Here is an 18,347-nt window from a genome sequence, read left to right as displayed (position 1 = left end):
GGATGACCCGCCGCAGGTAGCGTGTGCGCCCACCGAATCAACCGATCGCGAACATCGAGCGGCACATACATGCGCCCCACGGGCACCTGCGCAGGCGCAGGATCCAACACCAGTGCCCGCTCGATGTCCGCGTCCACCTCCCACACCACTGGTGCCACCAGCCTAGACGCTGGAATGATGGGAGTTGGATCGATGGGGCGGTCATCCGTGTCATACAGACGGGACAGCGCGTCGGCTTTAGTATTAAGGGAACCCGGTCTATATGAGATGGTAAACCTAAACCGGGCGAAGAACATGGCCCACCTTGCCTGACGTGGATTCAGTCTCCTCGCTGCCCGGATGTACTCCAGGTTTCGGTGGTCGGTCCAGATGAGAAAGGGGTGCTTAGCCCCCTCAAGCCAGTGTCGCCACACCCTCAAGGCTTTGACTACCGCTAGCAACTCCCTGTCCCCCACATCGTAGTTACGCTCCGCCGAACTGAGCTTCCCTGAGAAGAAAGCGCAGGGGCGGAGTTTCGGTGGCGCACCCGAGCGCTGTGATAGCACGGCACCCACCCCAGCCTCGGATGCGTCCACCTCTACTACGAACGCTAAAGATGGGTCCGGGTGCGCCAACACGGGCGCGTCGGTGAACAGGGTCTTCAACTTCTTGAAGGCTCCGTCCGCCTCCGTCGACCATCTCAAACGCGCCGGCCCCCCCTTCAGCAGTGAGGTAATGGGAGCCGCTACCTGGCCAAACCCCCGGATAAACCTCCGGTAGTAGTTGGCAAAGCCCAAGAACCGCTGCACTTCCTTCACCGTGGTTGGAGTCGGCCAATTACGCACGGCCTTAACGCGGTCACACTCCATCACCACCCCCGTGGTGGAAATGCGATAACCCAGAAAGGAGACGGCTCGTTTGAAAAACTCACACTTCTCAGCCTTAACGTATAGGTCATGCTCCAGCAGTCTACCAAGCACCCTGCGCACCAGGGACACATGCGCGGAGCGGGTGGCGGAATATATCAGAATGTCATCGATATAGACAATCACGCCCTGCCCGTGCAGGTCCCTGAGAATCTCGTCAACAAAGGATTGAAAGACGGCTGGAGCATTTTTCAACCCATACGGCATGACGAGGTACTCATAATGGCCTGATGTGGTACTAAAGGCGGTTTTCCACTCGTCTCCCTTCTTGATACGCACCAGGTTATACGCGCTCCTGAGATCCAATTTTGTGAAGAACTGTGCTCCGTGAAATGATTCCACCGCCGTAGCGATAAGAGGTAGTGGGTAACTAAACCCCACCGTGATCGCGTTTAGACCTCTATAATCAATGCACGGACGCAGACCTCCCTCCTTTTTCTTCACAAAAAAGAAACTCGAGGAAGCGGGTGAGATGGAGGGCCGAATGTACCCCTGTCCCAAGGATTCCGTGACGTATGTCTCCATAGCCGCCGTCTCCTCTTGTGACAAGGGGTACACGTGACTCCTGGGAAGCGCAGCGTTAACCTGGAGATCTATCGCACAATCCCCTTGTCGATGAGGTGGTAATTTAGTCGCTCTCTTTTTACAAAAAGCGATCGCCAAATCGGCGTATTCAGGGGGAATGCGCACGGTGGACACCTGGTCTGGACTCTCCACCGACGTGGCACCTATGGAAACTCCTAGGCATTTCCCTGAACACTCCTCCGACCACCCCTGGAGAACCCCCTGTTTCCATGAAATGAGGGGATTGTGACCAGCCAGCCAGGGGACCCCCAGCACCACTGGAAACGCAGGTGAATCAATAAGGAAAAAGTTAATGCTTTCCCTATGATTCCCCAGCGTTACCATGTCCAGCGGCACCGTAGACTCCCTGACTAGCCCTGACCCTAATGGTCGGCTATCTAAGGAGTGCACGGGGAAGGGGGAATCTATCGGCACCCGTGGAATGCCCAGCTTAATGGCAAGTCCACGGTCCATAAAGTTCCCAGCTGCGCCTGAATCGACTAGCGCCCTATGCTGGGAAGAGGGAAAAAATTTAGAAAATGAAACAGGCAAAAACACATGACCAACAGGGGGTTCTGGGCGAATCTGGTGCTGACTCACCTGAGGTGACCGAGAAGTGTTCTGCCTGCCTTCTCGACTCCCAGACTGGCTCCTCCAGCACCGGTCGGCCGTGTGTCCTCTCCGACCACAGCTGGTGCAGGAGGAGCCACCTCCTCCGGTGCCCCTTGGCACGGCCCCCCCTACCTCCATAGGGGTAGGGGCGGGGGTGCACGGGGGTGGAACGGGCAGGACCCTCTCCGAACGCCCGCGGGCAGCCAGCAAATTGTCCAACCGTATGGACATGTCAATGAGTTCGTCCAGGGATAGATTGGTGTCCCTACAGGCCAGCTCCCTGCGGACGTCCGCCCGGAGACTACACCGGTAGTGGTCTATGAGGGCCCTGTCATTCCACCCCGCTCCAGCAGCCAAGGTCCTAAACTCCAGCGCGAAGTCTTGAGCGCTCCTCGTCTCCTGCCTGAGGTGGAACAGCCGTTCACCCGCCGCTTTACTTTCGGGGGGGTGGTCGAAAACAGCCCGAAAGCGGCGGGTGAACTCTGGGTAGTGGTCCCTCGCCGAGTCTGGAGCGTTCCAGACCGCATTAGCCCACTCCAGAGCTCGGCCCGTCAGGCAGGAAACGAGGGCACTTACGCTCTCCTCTCCTGTAGGAGCAGGTCTGACGGTGGCCAGGTACAACTCTAGCTGGAGAAGAAACCCCTTGCACCCAGCCGCCGTCCCATCGTACTCCCTCGGGAGTGCCAGGCGAAGCGCGCCAGAGCCAGACGTCGTAGGAGGAGGAGATGGTTGTATCGGGGGGGGGTGTAGGTGGAGAGAGGATACCACTCCTCTCCCATCGTTCCATCCTCTCCATCATCTGGTCCATGGCGGATCCGATGCGATGCAGGACCGATGTATTGTGCTGGACACGTTCCTCCATGGAGGGTAGTGGAGTGCCCGCTGCTCCCGCTGATTCCATGCTCCTTCTGGTGGTGCGGGATTCTGTAGCGTCTTGTCTGTGGTGTGGCGGAAAGAAGCGCAGGAAGCAGCGAACACTGTGTGGTAATTTTAATTAAGAACCACCCGTACAAAATAAGAGGTCTCCCAACAACAGGGAAAAATACAATGGACAAGCACAGTCAACAAACGCAGTTGACATACAGAAAAACAATCCCGCACAATAGGGTGCGGGCCAGCTGAACTAAATAGCCCTCTTAATTACCTAACTCAGGGCAGGTGAGAAAACATTAAAAAAAAGGGAAAAAACAAAAAGGGAATCGGTGGTAGCTAATAGGCCGGTGACGACGACCGCCGAGCGCCACCCGAGCAGGAGGGGGCGCCACCGTCGGGAGGAATCGTGACATGGGCACATTGAATAGAGTGTTTGACATGACAACAACTTAAAATGCCAGGGAGGAGTTATTGTTACAGGATAGGAACTGAAGTGTTGACAAGTGTTTCCTATAATCTTGTGAAAACAGCATCGGTTGTCATCAACATTATTGCATGTGCAGCATTGACCATGCAGAGACTGAACGCAAGTGTCTCGTGCCCGAGGAACAACAAATGCGCTCCTTGAGTGACAGGGCGGGGCTATTTCTGTGTAGAAAGCAGCATTGAGAGAGATATCGGAGAGAGATGACTCAGGTAGCGAAGTAAACTATAAAAATGGACGTTACACACGGCGTATCACATTTAACAAACCAAACATTCAAATACCGTTATAGAAGGTAAAGTAAAAACACAAACCGGTCGTGCATCAATACAGGTATATTGTAAAATATGTTATACTGCCCAGCCCTACCCACAGGTGGTGAGGGTAGGAAACAACACATCCACCACGTTGACCCTCAACACGGGGGCCCCATCCAGGATCTCTATACCAGGCGGTGTCAGAGGAAGGCCCTAAAAATTGTCATAGACTCCAGCCACCCAAGTCATAGACTGTTCTCTGCTACCGTATGGCAAGAGGTTCCGATGCATAAAGTCTGGAACCAAAAGGACCCTGAACAGCTTCTACCCCTAAGCCAAAGCTGTATGGCTATATCCAGGGAAGCTAAAGTTCCGAAAGCTGGGCCTAAAATAGTGTATAAGAGATCATACAAAAGATTTTGCTGTGACTCTTATGTGGATGATGTTAAAAATATTTATTGGTCTGATGTGATTAATAAGGAGCATCCTGACGCTGCCCTTGAGGAAATTGATTCTTCCAATTATTCATAAACATGCACCTGTTAGGAAACTGACTGTTAAAACTGTTAAGGCTCCATGGATTGATGAGGAATTGAAAAACTGTGTGGTTGAAAGAGATGTGGCAAAAGGAGTGGCTAATAAGTCTGGCTGCACATCTGACTGACTGGCTGACTTACTGCAAATAGAGAAATTATGTGATTAAACTCAACAAAAAGTAAAATAAACTTTATTATGAAGCCAAGATCAATTATATAAATAATGATGGAAAACAACTTTGGAGTACTTTAAATGAAATTATGTGCAGAAAGACTAATTCAACTCCATCTTTCATCGAATCAGATGACTTATTCATCAAAAGCCATTTTATGTTGCCAATTATTTTAGTCATTACTACATTGGCAAAGTGCACAAACTTAGGCAGGAAATGCCAACAACGAACAGTGAGCCACCGTATTCATGCCTAAAAAAACTAATAATGAAAGAAAAGCATTGCAAGTTGGGATTTTGTAAAGTTAGTGTGGGAGAGGTGGACAAATTATTGTCATCGATCAATTATGACAAACCTCTTGGTATTGACAACTTAGATGGAAAGCTACTGAGGATGGTAGCTGACTCTATAGCCACTCCTATCTGTCATATCTTTAGTCTGAGCCTAGAGGAAAGTATTTGTCCTCAGGCCTGGAGGGAAGCCAAAGTCATTCCGCTATCCAAGAGTGGTAAAGCGGCCTTTACTGGCTCTAACAGCAGACCTATCAGCTTGCTGCCAGCTCTTAGCAAACTGTTGGAAAAAATGGTGTTTGACCAAATACAGTGCTATTTCTCTGTAAGCAAATGAACAACAGACTTTCAGCATGCTTATAGAGAAGGGCACTCAACATGTACTGCACTGACACAAATGACTGATGATTGGTTGAAAGGCTAATAATAAGAAGACTGAAATGACTGATGATTGGTTGAAAGGCTAATAATAAGAAGACTGAAATGACTGATGATTGGTTGAAAGGCTAATAATAATAGGATTGTGGGAGCTGTTCTGTTAGATTTCAGTGGAGCCTTTGATATTATTGACCATAACCTGTTGTTGAAAAAATGTACAGTACAAGTCAAAAGTTTAGACACACCTACTCATTGAAGGGTTTTTCTTTAAATGTTATATTTTCTACATTGTAGAATAATAGTGAAGACATCTAAACTATGAAATAACACATATGGAATCATGTAGAAACCAAAAAAGGGTTAAACAAATCAGAATATATTTTATATTTGAGATTCTTCAAAGTAGCCACCCTTTGCCTTGATGACAGCTTTGCACACTTTGCACACACATTTTCTCAAGCTGTATATTTATACAGTGTGTCCTACCCTACCTCTTTCAGGTAATACAGTCTATGCAGTATTAACCTTATATTTAGCTAATGAATGTTGGGTTATGCATAAGCTTCTAATTTATAGCCTCTGTCTCTTATGCAATACTCGTCGCAAGACCCACTGGTTGATGCTTATTTATAAAACCCTCTTAGGCCTCACTCCCCCTATCTGAGATATACATACTGCAGCCCTCATCCTCCACATACAACACCCAGTCTGCCAGTCACATTCTGTTAAAGGTCCTGAAAGCACATACATCCCTGCGCCGCTCCTCTTTTCAGTTCGCTGCAGCTAGCGACTGGAACGAGCTGCAACAAACACTCAAACTGGACAGTTTTATCTCAATCTCTTTGTTCAAAGACTCATGGACACTCTTACTGACAGTTGTGTCTGCTTTGTGTGATGTATTGTTGTCTCTACCTCCTTGACCTTTGTGCTCTTGTCTGTGCCCAATAATGTTTGTACCATGTTTTGTGCCGCTACCATGTTGTGTTGCTACCATGCTGTATTGTCATGTGTTGCTGCCTTGCTATGTTGTTGTCTTAGGTCTTTCTTTATGTAGTGTTGTGTTGTCTCTCTTGTCGTGATGTGTGTTTTGTCCTATATTTATATTTTATTTATTTTTTATATTTAATCCTAGCCCCCGTCCCCGCAGGAGGCCTTTTGCCTTTTGGTAGGCCATCATTGTAAATAAGAATTGTAACTAACTTGCCTAGTTAAATAAAGGTTAAATAAAATAAAATAAGAAGCATTAAGCATTAAAAAACGCTTCATAGCTCTTGAAAAGCTAGACAAGCTTGATGGATTTTTTGGGGCATTTCTTATACTAATAGACTATTCGATGAGGGGTGCAAGCTCTTGTTTGCTGAATGTTAAGTACAGCAGCCAATAGGAGTTTGAAAGAAGAGAGAACGGGCGATGGCGGTAGGTTATAGCAGTTATTTACTCAGACCCATCTTCAATTTTCGTAAAGTGAAGGCTATCTGCATCTTATTCTAGTCCATTATAATTCAAGCATGTCATTACAATGATGATGATGATAAGGACAACAAAACTAATTTCATTTTACTGTTGAAAGCGAAGAAGGAATGAAGCGACAATAGAGAGAGAAAGCGTAATTCGCACGTTGCACAACATTAGGGGAAATATTATGAAAGGCATATAAGGGTCAGCATTCTAAATATAAAATTGTAAAATATGTCCTATTATACTTCAAAATTACAATCAAATTTGCTAGCCTATAATTGTAACTTTGTAGGCCGCATGTCCTGCACCAGCATTGCATGTTCTCTCCCAGCTTCATGGTTTGAATGAGGGGCGTAATTCCAGTATAATACAATACAGTACAGTAATGCAGTCCACACTAAAAAAAGATTAGCCTACTGGAACTTGTTTCAAAACTACATCTAATGGCTTTTACGTTTTTCTCTAGTGTGTAATGTGCTATCCATGTGCTGGATAATGGCACAATCATTTGGGCTTGCTAGGGCTCATAAAATGTCTTTATTGGATGGTGCTCATCAGGTCATCTAGCACCAGGCTTGAATTTTCATGTCGTTCAAATCTCTAATCAAATCCAGACTTATTTATATGCTTTAGAACAGTGGTTCCCAAACTTTTTATAGTCCCGTACCCCTTCAAACATTCAACCTCCAGCTGCGTACACCAGGGTCATTGAACTCTCAAATGTTAGTTTTTTTGCCATCATTATAATCCTGCCACACACACACACACACTATACGATACATTTATTAAACATAAGACTGAGTGTGAGTTGTCGTCACAACCCGGCTTGCGGGAAGTGACAAAGAGCTCTTATAGGACCCGGGCACAAATAATAATATAATCAATAATTTTGCTCTTTATTTAGCCATCTGTAAGGGGTGTGTGTTGGTGGCAGGGAAGTCAGGCGCAGGAGAACGAACTTGGTATAATAAATGCTGACAAAACCCCAAAACAACCAAAATGTACAAAATAACAAAGTGGGTACAAAACCCGTCGCGCACCAACACTGAATAACACATCACATACAAACAAAACAATCTCCGACAAGGACATGAGGGGAAACAGAGGGTTAAATACACATGTAATTGATGGGATTGGAACCAGGTGTGAAGGAAGACAAGACAAAACCAATGGAAAATGAAAAATGGATCAGTGATGGCTAGAAGGTCGGTGACGTCGACCGCCGAACACCGCCCGAACAAGGAGAGGGACCGACTTCGGCGGAAGTCGTTACACCATCTTACATATAAAACCTTATTTGTTCATCAAGAATTGTAAAAAACTCACCACGGGTTAATGAGAAGGGTGTGCTTGAAAGGATGCACATAACTCTGCAATGTTGGGTTGTATTGGAAAGAGTCTCAGTCTTAAACCATTTTCCACACACAGTCTGTGCCTGTATTTAGTTTTCATGCTAGTGAGGGCGGAGAATCCACTTTCGCATAGGTACGTGGTTGCAAAGGGCATCAGTGTCTTAACAGCGCGATTTGCCACGGCAAGAAACTCTGAGCGCAGCCCTATCCCGAAATCTGGCAGTGGTTTCTGATTAAATTCAATTTTCACAGAACCGCTTGTTGCAATTTCGATGAGGCTCTCTTGTTTAGATATCGGTAAGTGGACTGGAGGCAGGGCATCCAAGGGATAACGAATACAGTTGTTTGTGTCGTCCATTTCGAGAAAGTACCTGCGTAATTGCACACCCAGCTCACTTAGGTGCTTCACTATATCACATTTGACATTGTCCGCAAGCTTGAGTTCATTTGCACACAAACAATTATGCAATGATGGAAAGACCTGTGTGTAGACAGAAAAGAGCTCAAACTTCTTAATCATAGCCTCAATTTTGTCCCGCACATTGAATATAGTTGCGGAGAGTCCCTGTAATCCTAGATTCAGATCATTCAGGCAAGATAGGGCAGTCGTGTGAGAAACTTGTCATCATGCATGCGGTCAGACAAGTGAAATTATGGTCAGTAAAGAAAACTTTAAGCTCGTTTCTCAGTTAAAAAAAACGTGTCAATACTTTGCCCCTTGATAACCAGCACACTTCTTCTGTATGTTGTAAAAGCATTACATGGTTGCTGCCCATGTCATTGCATAATGCAGAAAATACACGATAGTTCAGGGGCCTTGCTTTAACAGTTAACCATTTTCACTGTAGCGCCCAAAACGTCTTTCAAGCTGTCAGGCATTCCCTTGGCAGCAAGAGCCTCTTGGTGGATGCTGCAGTGTACCCAAGTGTCGTCGGGAGCAACTGCTTACACACGCGTTACAACTCCACTATGTCTCCATGTCATGGCTTTTGCGCCATCAGTACAAATTACAGTGGAAGTCCGGGAAACTATAACCAGTCTCCAGCAATTCAATAAGAATCATACTTATAAAGGCAACTTTGGTTATTTTAAAACCAGGGGGCTCTTTTAAATCTTGTATGTATGGTAATGAGGTGAGGTAGATGTAAGATATTAACCAGCAGTAAGAAGTGATTGTTAAACCGGTCCAAGTCTGTCTAATACTTCTGACTCTGCCCCCTTTAACCCAATATAACCTGCCAAAAGCGGAAGTGTCATTTTAAAGCAGGTCTTCCCAAACTGGGGTACGCGCAATGCCGTCGGGGGTACGCCAAATAAAAATGTGATTCACATGAAAAAAAATGTATATATATATATACACACACATTTTTTTAATGTAAATCACATTTGTATTTGGTGTACCCCCGACGGCATTGCAAGTACCCCAGTTTGGGAAGACCTGCTTTAAAATGACACTTCCGCTTTTGGCAGGATATATTGGGTTACCCGGAAGAAAAGGGATTTATTCTCAGGATGGAACATTTGCAAAATACTGGAAAAATATTAAACCCTTGTTCTGACGGGGTATGACAGTTGATCTAAGCTCATGAGGCATTTATAAGTCAATTCTTCAAGAATCAATGGTTATATTGTTTATCGTTAATTTATTAGTCTAAAGATGGATGTAACAACTAAGGATTCGACCTTAAACTCCCCCCATATTACTACAAAATGTATTTGGATGTTTTATTTTCATTGGATAAATCCCTGCAAAAATGTTTTCCAATTCCCCTGGCATTGGCTTGATGAATAGTAAGGAGATACAGAACATCTCAGATCAAAACTTGATTACCTGTGATAACAACAGCAGAGGCCATATTCAGCATATTTAGTGCTTAGTTGGTTTTTCTCTCTCAGGGACTGATTCTATTGGCTGTGATGATGACAGATTATTTAGCAGTGGTCTCAGGGATTCCTTCAGCTGTGTCATTTACATTTTTGTCATGATTTTAAAACAATAGAGTGCAATTGGTTTGCCTTTTTTGTTTTGTTTTGTGCTTGGATAGGTAGTGGGTTTCAAGGTTGTCATAGGAATTGCCTAAAATATGTCAGGAAAAGACAGCAAGGAGCCTTTGCAGACAGAAAGAAAAGAACTTCCCCAAACTAAAGGGGGCAGAGTCAGAAGTATTAGACAGACTTGGATCGGTTTAACAATCACTTCTTACTGCTGGTTAATATCTTACATCTACCTCACCTCATTACCATACATACAAGATTTAAAAGAGCCCCCTGGTTTTAAAATAACCAAAGTTGCCTTTATAAGTATGATTCTTATTGAATTGCTAGAGACTGGTTATAGTTTGCCGGACTTCCAGTTAAATTTTTTCTACAGACTTGCAGAATGATTGACTCTTTGGAATCAACAGTAATGGTGTGTGTGACTGCTGAAATACACTACATGACCAAAGGTATGTGGGCACCTGCTCGTTGAACATCTCATTCCAAAATCATGGGCATGAATATGGAGTTGGTCCCCCTTTTGCTGCTATAACAGCCTCCATTCAGCCACAAGAGCATTAGTGAGGTCAGGCCTGGCTTGCAGTCATTGTTCCAATTCATCCCAAAGGTGATTGATGGAGTTGAGGTCAGGGCTTTGTGCAGGCATGTCAAGTTCTTCCACACTGATCTAGACAAACCACAAACCACCGTATGGACCTCGCCTTGTGCATGGGGGCATTTGTCATGCTGAAACAAGAAAGGGCCTTCCCCAAACTGTTGCCACAAAGTTGGAAGCACAGAATCGTTTAGAATGTCATTGTATAGCTTTAAGATTTCCCTTCACTGGAACTAAGGGGCCTAGCCCGAACCATGAAAATCAGTCCCAGACCATTATTCCTCTTCCACCAAACTTTACAGTTGGCACGATGCATTCAGGCAGGTAGCGTTCTCCTGGCATCCGCCAAACCCAGATTTGTCCGTCGGACTGCCAGGTGGTGAAGTGTGATTCATCACTCCAGAGAACGCGTTCCCACTGCTCCAGAGTCCAATGGCGGCAAGCTTTACACTACAGCCGGCGCTTGGCATTGCACATGGTGATGTTAGTCATATGCAGCTGTTCGGTCATGGAAACACATTTCATGAAGCTCCCGATGAACAGTTTTTGTGCTGACGTTCCTTACAGAGGCAGTTTGGAACTTGGTAGTGAGTGTTGCAACCGAGGACAATTTTTTTTTACACACTTCAGCACTCGGTGGTGCCATTCTGTAAGCTATTGTGGTCTACTACTTCGCTGGTGAGCCGTTGTTGCTCCTAGACGTTTCCACTTCACAGTAACTTACAGTTATTGACTCTGCAACTTACAGTTGACCGGGGCAGCTCTAGCAGGGCAGAAATTTGACAAACTGACTTGTTGGAAAGGGGGCATCCTAAGATGGTGCGACGTTGAAAGTCACTGAGCTCTTCAATACTGACAATGTTTCTGTATGAAGATTGCATGGCTGTGTGCTCGATTTTGTCAGCAACAGGTGTGGCTGAAATAGCCAAATCCACTAATTTGAAGGGGTGTCCCCATACTTTTGTATTTAAACTCAGCAAAAAAAGAAACGTCTCTTTTTCAGGACCCTGTCATTCAAAGATAATTCGTAATTGCCTTCAATGGAAAATTTCTCAACACTGAGTGTGAGGAAGTAGTCCTAATGCTGTTCAGACCTTCCTACTTCTCACTTAAAATATATTTTTTTGCTTAATTTCCATGTGTTTTACACCAGGAGGTGATTACACAGCATTATAATATAACATTACATCTAGGAATGATACAACAATTTCCAAATACAAAAACCTGCTAATGCGGTCATCTGTCTTAAGGAAAAAGTACAATATAATGACAAATGGCAACAGATATAATGTAGTTATTATTATTAATTTAATGTTACTGTGAAATATTAGCATCTTATTTTCCAGTTGGAAGCGAAGACCCAGAAAACCAGAAACCCATTTAAGCCAATATTGGGAAAATTCTTCCTTGATCTTTTTTAACAAGGCAATTGAGCAACTCCTGGAAAATACACAAATCATCAACGTACAGTACCACTTAAAAGTTTGGACACACCTACTCTTTACAGGGTTTTTCTTTAGTTTACTATTTTCTACATTGTAGAATAATAGTGAAGACATCAAAACTATGAAATAACACATATGGAATCATATAGTAACCAAAAAAGTGTTAAACAAATCAAATTATATTTGAGATTCTTCAAAGTAGCCACCCTTTGCCTTGATGACAGCTTTGCACACTCTTGGCATTCTCTCAACCAGCTTCATGAGGAATGCTTTTCCAACAGTCGTGAAGGAGTTCCCACATATGCTGAGCACTTGTTGGCTGCTTTTCCTTCACTCTGCGGTCCAACTCATCCCAAACCATCTCAATTGGGTTGAGGTCAGGTGATTGTGAAGGCCAGGTCATCTGATGCAGCACCATCACTCTCCTTCTTGGTCAAATAGCCCTTACACAATCTAGAGATGTGTTTTGGGTCATTGTCCTGTTGAAAAACAAATGATAGTCCCACTTAGCGCAAACCAGATGGGATGGCGTATCACTGCAGAATGCTATGGTAGCCATGCTGGTTAGGTGTGCCTTGAATTTTAAATAAATCACAGACAGTGTCACCAGCAAAGAACCCCAACACCATCATACCTCCTCCATGCTTCATAATGGGAACCACACATGCAGAGTTCTTCCATTCACCTACTCTGCATCTCACAAAGACACGGCGGTTGGAACCAAAAATCTCAAACTTGAACTCATCAGACCAAAAGACAGATGTCTTCACTAGTATTCTACATTGTAGAACATAGTAAAAATAAAGAAAAATCCTTGAATGAGTAGGTGTGTCCTAACTTTTGACTGGTACTGTATATCCATTAACAAATTAGTTGAAAATGTACTTTCAAGTTTACTGAAGAAAGGCCTAGTACTAAAATACCTGTAAACAAAAATTAGTTGTCGCACTGAAAGCGACACATAATGTTGGCGCTACTGAGCCCACAGGCAGTACAATATAATAGAAAACATCAAATGAAATCTGCACAAGCAGTAGTCAGAGCTAACCTACAATAATAATGAGGGCTGCGATCGTTACCGCTGGCCCAAGAAAGTTAACTCATTTGGGAGAGCAGTTTGCAGTCCTGAGAACGTCAAACTCGTACACTCTCCCCAACGAACGGGAAAGCATGTCCCACACTTCTCTTTTCCAAGTCCCTCACATGTACAGCTTTCTGATGGCCTACTCAGTCCATCCACTTTTGCAGCAATTTGGAGAGGATAAATGCCAATGTCTCTGCCGCTCTTTGAACCCCGCTCTTTGCAGCTACCGTACCCAATGGTCAAAAGATATTAACTCCCTTGGGTGAACAGATTTGTTACAGTATTCATTACACATGGGAAATAACAATATCACACACATCCAACACTCTCATCTTTAGCATGATTGGCTGATTAATGGCTTCTGGCTGAGTTGATGATTCAGATGAGACTCTTTATAGTCACCTCTTAATTTCTTAGGTTCTAGATAGCACCTTTTTTTTCTAAGAGTGTACAATGGTGGTGGATGGGATGAGTAACCACCAGATACAGTATATCTCTATGGCAGTAACCACCTTGAAATGTAAAAAGCACTATTGAGACATATAAGCACTAGCCTTCTGCACAATCTCATCCACAACAATCCAAAAATAAAAGACTTTCTAAACAAGAAATGTTGCACTCTGAAAAACATGTTAAATGTAACATTGAAAGGCATTGGTTGGACAATTAGGCTATGGTGCCTTTTTGAATACATTAGTCGCTTATCTCATAATATAGGCCTAGTGATTGGGTTACAAACGTTAATTATCTTCTTTGCGCTGATGTTTCGCAAATGTTGGATTTCGCTTGTTTTTTTCTCCAATTGATTTTTATTAGGCCTGAATTGGATTATCTTTGCTCTCTATCTTACTTTACGCTCAGAGATCTAAATCTACTCATAGAAAACTTTCCTCTGCGGGTAAATTTGGTCTTTACGCCTTTCTTTCGTGAGCAGAATTAGCCTTTGCCAGAAATGCTGCGTGTAGCCACAGAACGCATAGCCTCTAGTAGGCCTAGCTCGATATTCCAAAGAGAACGTCATAACAGGTGAGTTGGTATGCCACAATGCCCGTTTGGCAAGTGTGCGTGCGATGAGAGAAGAGTGAACGTTCAGAACATCTGTCAGTCAGCTCTATTGGTGACATTTCTATCTGCTGCATTCAGTAGGCGACATTCACCCTGAACGCAACCCAGAGAAACAAATTTGGAAACTGTGTGATTATTTCGGACATGATATGCTACATACATGCAAAAAAATTCTAATAATCCTTGCGAAATCCGAGCGAGGGAAATTCTGCACATATAGTAAGGTTTCTTTGATCTAGGGGCAGCGGTTAGAGAGGCAAGCCAGCAAACAAAGGGTTGCCAGTTCGAATCCCAGGTCAGATGGTAAAAATCTGTAAGGAAGTGACCTGGCAACCAGAAGGTTGCTGGTATCAAATCCTAGATGCCATTGCCTGTCGTTGTGCCCTTGAGCAAGGGGCATTAACCATCTCCCCCCCCCCCCCACACACACACACACCTCTCCAAAACATAGGTATGTATGTGTGTCTTTTGGAGGGGTTGGGTTAAAAGCGAAAGTCAAAATTCGGTTGGACCTTGTGTGCAATTGACCAAAAAAGGGTTATTAATCTTAATCTTGTATTCATAATTGCCATAGGCTATCAGGATGAGCAGTTATGAAAACGTGAAGCGTATGATGCCATTTACCCCATAGAATAGGTTCGGCCTATGGGATCACTATCTGAAGCAGGTTGACGGTCATGTAGTTGCTTCTCTTGGATTGCCTTTTCTCCTCAGCAATGTCTGCACCAACTCAATACTCTGAGAGATTCTTTATAGTTGTAGTACTGTACTTGTAACAGCACACAGTCCCTTCCCCACACACACCAGAACAATTAATTTGCTGTGAAAAGCAGGCCATAACTTGATTAAGTAGTACATAAAAGCAGTCTTTTCCGGATAGGCTCTTTTAGCTGGGGGCTTGAGCCAAGCCTATCTCAGGCCACCAACAGTGAGCCTGAGTGTGGTCAGGCACTCACCTGCTACCTGACACACAGTGACATGTCTGTCACTCTGTCCTCTCTCCTCTATGTCTACTGTGAGGGCTGTATCAACCGATCTCATGACCAGCAGTTTACCTCCTCTCCTGGGCTGTATTGATCAGTATCATGGTTTAATCCTCCTCCTCTGTTTCCCTGTTTACCACAGTTCAATCTCCCTTTGCTCCTTCTTCCACTACCCCAGCTCACTGCTGATGCCTTTATTAACCTGTCTGGTTCATACTTCTCCGCATCTCTCATTTCCTCCTTGCAAATACTGTGTGTGTGTGTGTGTGTGTGTGTGTGTGTGGCAAATAAAATAAAATTGCTTTTCTCACATGCTTCGTAAATAACTGGTGTTGACTAACAGTGAAATACTTACCTACACAACAACGCAGAGAGAAAATAAAACAATTATAGAAAAATAATAACACCAGGAATAAATACACAACGAGTAATGATAGCTTGGCTATATACACGGGGTACCAGTACTGAGTCAATGTTCAGTGGTACGAGGTAATTGAGGTAGATACCCTATGTACATATAGGTAGGGATAAAGTGACTAGGCAACAGGATAGATAATAAACAGTAACAGCAGCATATGTGATAAGTCAGAATAGTTAGTACAAAAAGGGTCAATGCAGATAATTAAATAGTTATCCAATAGCTACCTGGACTAACTATTTACCAGTGTTATGGCTTGGGGGTAAAAGCTGTTCAGGGTCCTGGTTCCAGACTGGGTGCATCAGTACCGCTTCCCGTGAACAGAGAGAACAGTCTATGAATTGGGTGGTTGACACCGTCTGGTATAGAGGTCCTGGATGGAAGGGAGCTCGGCCCCAGTGATGTACTGGGCCGTACGCACTACCTTCTGTAGCGCCTTTTGGTTGGATGCCAAACAGTTGCCACACCAAGTAGTGATGCAACCAGTCAAGATGCTCTTGATGGTGCAGCTGTAGAACTTTTTGAGGATCTGAGGGCCCATGCCAAATCTTTTCAGCCTCCTGAGGGGGACGAGGCATTGTCGTGCCCTCTTCACGACTGTGTTGGTGTGTGTGGATCATGATAATTCCTTAGTAATGTGGACACCAATGAACTTGAAACTGTCGACCTGCTCTACTACAGCCCTGTCTATGTTGATGGGGGCATGCTTGGCCCTCTGTTTCCTGTACTCCACAATCAGCTTTGTCTTGCTGACGTTGAGGGAGAGGTTGTTATCCTGGCACCACAATGCAAGATCTCTGACCTCCTCCTTATGGGCTGTCATCATGATCAGGCCAACCACCGTCATGTCATCAGCAAACTTAATGTTGGTGTTGGAGTCGTGCACTGCCACGCAGTCGTGGATGAACAGGGAGTACAGGAGGAGACTAAGCACGCACCCCTGGGGGTCCCCCGTGTTGAGGGTCAGCGTGGCGGATGTGTTCTTACCTACCCTTGCCACATGGGGCGGCCCGTCAGGAAGTCCAGGATCCAGTTGCAGAGGGAGGTGTTTTATCCCAGGATCCTTAACTTAGTGATGAGCTTGTAGGGCACTATGGTGTTGAACGCTGACCTGTAGTCAATGAACAGCATTCTCACATAGGTGTTCCTTTTGTCCAGGTGAGAAAAGGAAGTGTGGAGTGCAGTAGAGATTGCATCATCTGTGCATCTGTTGAAGCGGAATGCAAATTGGAGTGGGTCCAGGGTGTCTGGGATGATGGTGTTGATGTGAGCCATGACCAGCCTTTCAAAGCATTTCATGGCTACAGATGTGGTGCTACGGGGCGATAGTCCTGTAGACAGGTTACCTTGGCGTTCTTGGGCGCTATGGTGGTCTGCTTGAAACATGTAGGCATTACTGACTGGGTCAGGGAGAGGTTGAGAATGTCAGTGAAGACACTTGCCAGCTGGTCAGCGCATGCTCTGAGTACGCGTCCTGGTAATCCGTCTGGCCCTGCAGCCTTTTGAATGCAGCCTTTACTCACATTGGCTATGGAGAGCGTGATCACACAGTGGTCCGGAACAGTGTGTGTTTGTGCATGCTTGTGTGTGACAATGCGCATGCCCCGCCCACCTGAGGATGTATTTTTTAGCCATCTATTTTCTGTGTTTGAGGGGTGTAAAAACTTGTCACTTAAATCTTGCTGGATTGACTGCTTTCATTTTACTACTGCGATTCGTTCATAGTCTTGCTTGTGCCTGTTGTTTCTAATGACCTGTCAAACACTCCCCTGTAATAGCTGAAATGGGCTCAATTGAATACATAGTCTTTCCTTTGAATCTTTAAGAACGCTAAAGCATCGTCTGGGATTTTGTGCACTCTTACATCACAAGAAAGAGAAGAAAGATAACTTTATTTTGATGTGTTCATTTTTTGATGTGTTCATCTTTATCCATTGTCCGTTGCATTTATTTGATTTTTGGGAAAACCTTTTAACAATTTCAATGGCTGTTGCTAGTGTGTGTGTGCATGTAGATCTTGAAGTATTGCCTGTTCGATGTATGGGCTATGACCGGCTGAGACTGAGGGAATTTCCCTCTCTCACTCACAGTGGTTTACCACTGATACTACTTCACTTGCTCATAAATACTTAAAGTCTTCAGTACTCCAGGTTTAAAATGATTTCCCCAAAATTAAGTTTCTGAGCTTCGAGTAATCCATCATGGCAATTGCAATGCTTCCAGACAGGGTTTCTCTTTACCATTTTATTACATTAATACCTTTCCTCCTTGCTGGAAGGATCACTTTAAATTAATTATGAAACCATACACATTAAATTAGCCTTTTTAATCCAGAACCTAACACCAGTGTTTCCTAGCGAAAAGTGCTGTGTTCGTGTGCTACTCTTTCAAATAGCTGTGGCAGACAGGCCAATAAATACAGCCTGGTCTCAGTAGACGTAACATAGTCAACATCAATCCGGGACACTCAAATTAGTTTGACATGTTACATTTGGTATGGTTACATAAGACCGAAGGTTACTTAAGGCAAAAATGAAAGTTGGGTGTTTGGTCAGGGTGGATGGATGGATGGATGTATTAACGTGAACATCTAGCAACCCAAAGGCTGTGTGCTCTAATCTCATCACGGACAACTTTAGTATTTTAGCCAATTTGCAACTTTGCAACTGCTTGCTACTTTTTAGCTACTTAGCATGTTAGCTAACCCTTCCCCTAATCCTAACTCCTAACCCTAACCTTAACCCTAACCCCTAACCCCTAGTCTAGCTACATTAGCCACCTAGCATTAGCCACCTAGCCATGTAGCTAACGTTAGCCACAACAAATTGGTGTTCGTAACATATTGTACGGATTTCAATTCATAACATATCATATGTA

This window comes from Salmo salar, chromosome 16 (genome assembly GCF_965601325.2).
Source record: "Salmo salar chromosome 16, fSalSal1, whole genome shotgun sequence".
Taxonomy (NCBI): Eukaryota; Metazoa; Chordata; class Actinopteri; order Salmoniformes; family Salmonidae; genus Salmo; species Salmo salar.
The sequence above is the reverse complement of the archived record's forward strand: the minus strand, read 5'-3'. Positions refer to the sequence as shown.